Here is a 3,070-nt window from a genome sequence, read left to right as displayed (position 1 = left end):
GCACTGGGGGAGTCCCTGTTCCCCAAGTGCTATCAGGAGTGACTAGAAATAACAGTTACAGGCTGGACAGCAGGAGGCGCTACTTCACGGTCAGGGCGGCTAGGATCTGGAACCAACTTCCAAGAGAAGTGGTACTGTCTCCTACCCTGGGGGTGTTTAAGAGGAGGCTAGATGAACACCTTGCCGGGGTTGTTTGACCCCAGTACTCTTTCCTGCCCATGGCAGGGGGTCAGACTTGATGATCTGCTCAGGTCCCTTCTGACCCTACCAACTATGAAACTATGAAAGTTCTTTGGGTAAATCTGATATTTTTTATTTGACCAACTCAAAAATTTGGAAAAAACTCTGCAAGCTTTTGGGCACAAACACCCTGTCAGGATGAGGAAGTATCTGCACTTGGTCCGTACTCTTCCTGGTTGGAAATGAATAGTAAAGAAGCCAGAGGCTGGTATGTATGCAAGAAAGCCAGTCAGTGACAATGTAAATTAAAGAGTCAATGGGTGAGAGACAGGTTGTGGGGGAAGGGAATGACTATAGCTGGTAAATAAGCAGGCAAGTTTCTTTGAGTAAATCTGATATCTTTTATTAAACCAACTGAGCAGTTGGTAAAAAGTTTTTGGGTACAATCACTCTTCTTCAGGCATAGGGAGTCTCTGCTGGTTTGAGACTCTAAGGACTGAGAGAAGCTAAAAGTGTGGTAGGACTTCAGTGAAAATATAAATAGGTAGAAATGTATATTTCAGGCAGGTACCGTGTGAATCAGATATCAGGAAGGTTGTAATGTGTCATAACGCCAATGTCTATATTGAGTCCATTATTTTTTGTATCCAGTAGATTTATAAAATGAAGTTCACAGGCTCGTCTACAAAAGGTGTTTTTAAAATTCCCTTTGAGGTTTAGAGTCAAATAGGGAGTGATTGTCCTGTGAGAAGTGCGTCTCTACAGGTAGCTGGGTATTCTTGTCGTCAATAGATTTCTGGTGTGTGTTCGTTCTGGTGAGCAGTTGTCGTTTGGTTTCTTCTACATATATTCCATCAGGGCATTTGGTGTACTGGAGGTGCAGGGGTAAGGTCCAGAAATGGTGATGGTTCTGTTCTGGGGTGTAGTTATAGTAGGGGGGTGATGGAGATGTGTTGGCAGGTTTTGCATTTCTCGTCCTGGTATGGTCTGGATCCATTTGGTGCGGTTTGGGTCATGAGGAGTGTGCTTCTGGTGACGAGATTAGTATGGTTTGGTGTTTGTTTAAAGGTTAGGCTGGGTGGTTCTGGAAAAATCTCTTTAAGAACGGGGTCTTCTTTTAGTTTGGGTTGCAATTAATAAATGGTAAATAATGTTTCTTTTAGTTCATATAAAAGAACATAAATGTGTATTGGAAAAGAAGCCAGAGATCATGAATATTCTTCAGACAAGTAAGTCCAAATGGCAACAGACCACACCAGTACAACTGTCTACTTCTCTTGAACTTAAAAAGCTTTTGCCTAATGCTATTCAGAATCATATTCATTTTGAACATGTAAAATGCCAAACACACAGAGTGATGGTTCGGCAGTGCTTCAAGGTCTCGGCTGTATTTTATTTACTCAAATGTAAGATGACCTTGAATTTAAGATGACCCCTCCAGTAATTAGATTCTGTACATGGAAAATTTATAAATTTGTTATAATTTTCATGTACAGAATCTAATTATTGGAGAGTCATCTTTAATTCATCCCTCCCTCTGCTGCAGGGGGGCTGGCAGTGGGGAGGTGGGTGGGGAAGTCAGGTAGTTTGTACCTGCCCCCTTCCACCTCTGCCCCCCCCATAGCCTTAATCCCCCTGTCCCCTCTGCTCCCCTGCAGCCTCTTCCTCCATCTTTCTCTCCCCTCCAGCCTCTGCTCCATTCTTCCCCCTCCCCTCCATCTCTCTGCTTCCCCCTTACCCCCTTGTAGCCTCTCTGTTCCCCCATCCTCTCCCCTACCTTTGCAGAAAGACTCTGTCCTCACTCTAGCCTGGGACCCAGAGCAAGGGCCCTGCCCAGCCCAGCCCCCATAGGAGCCATGTGGGCTGCATACCACTGCTATGGGGCCACGTTGACATAGGTACTTAACATAGATGCTAGGGTTGGAAGAGACCTCAAAGGATCATCAAGTCTGACCCCCTACCAGTGGCAGGACAAAGTGCTGGGTTCACGTGATCATGAAGTTCTTTCTGATGTCCAACCTAAATCTATTCTCTATCAGCTTGTGGCTGTTGTTTCTGGTTAGTCCAAAGGGTGCTCTGGTAAACAGAGCATCTCCTATTCCCTGCTGCCTCCTCCTGGTGAATTTGTATACTGCCACAAGATCCCCCTCAGACTTCTCTTGAGGAGGCTGAAAAGGTCCAGGTCCCTCAGCTTTTCCTCATAAGGCCTTCCCTGCAGGCCTCTAACCATACGAGTGGCCCTCCTCTGAACCCCCTCAAGGTTGTCCACATCCTTCTTGAATTGTGGTGCCCAGAACTGGATGCAGTACTCTAGCTGCAGCCTGACCAGTGACGTGTAGAGGGAGAGCATCACCTCCCTGGACCTGTTTGTGATGCACCTACTAATGCATGACAAAGTGCGGTTATCTCTGCTAATTAGTTCATCACATTGATGACCCATATTCATCCTGGAGTCTACAATGACTCTGAGATCTTTTTCTGCCGCTGTGCTGCTGAGAAGGTCATCCCCCAGCCTATAGGTGTGCTGGTGATTCCCTCTCCCTAGATGCAACACCTTGCACATGTCCTTGTTGAACTGCATCCTTTTGTTCTCTGCCCATTTCTCTAACCTGTCCAGGTCCGCCTGGATTCAGTTTCTTCCCATCAGTGTGTTTGCTTTGCCCCGTAGTTTGGTATCATCTGTGAATTTGGAGAGAATGCTTTCCACCCTGTCATCCAGGTTGCTGATGAAGATATTGAACAGTATCGGCCCAAGGACCAAGCCTTGGGGGACTCCACTGCACACATCTTTTGAGGTCAATACTGACCCGTCCACCACCAGTCTCCGGGTATGGCCCGTAAGGCACTTTGCCACCCACATGACTGTGTAATTGTCTATGGCACAGCTGTA

This window comes from Crocodylus porosus, unplaced genomic scaffold (genome assembly GCF_001723895.1).
Source record: "Crocodylus porosus isolate Cpor-Errol unplaced genomic scaffold, CroPor_comp1, whole genome shotgun sequence".
Taxonomy (NCBI): Eukaryota; Metazoa; Chordata; order Crocodylia; family Crocodylidae; genus Crocodylus; species Crocodylus porosus.
This window is presented reverse-complemented; position numbering follows the sequence as displayed.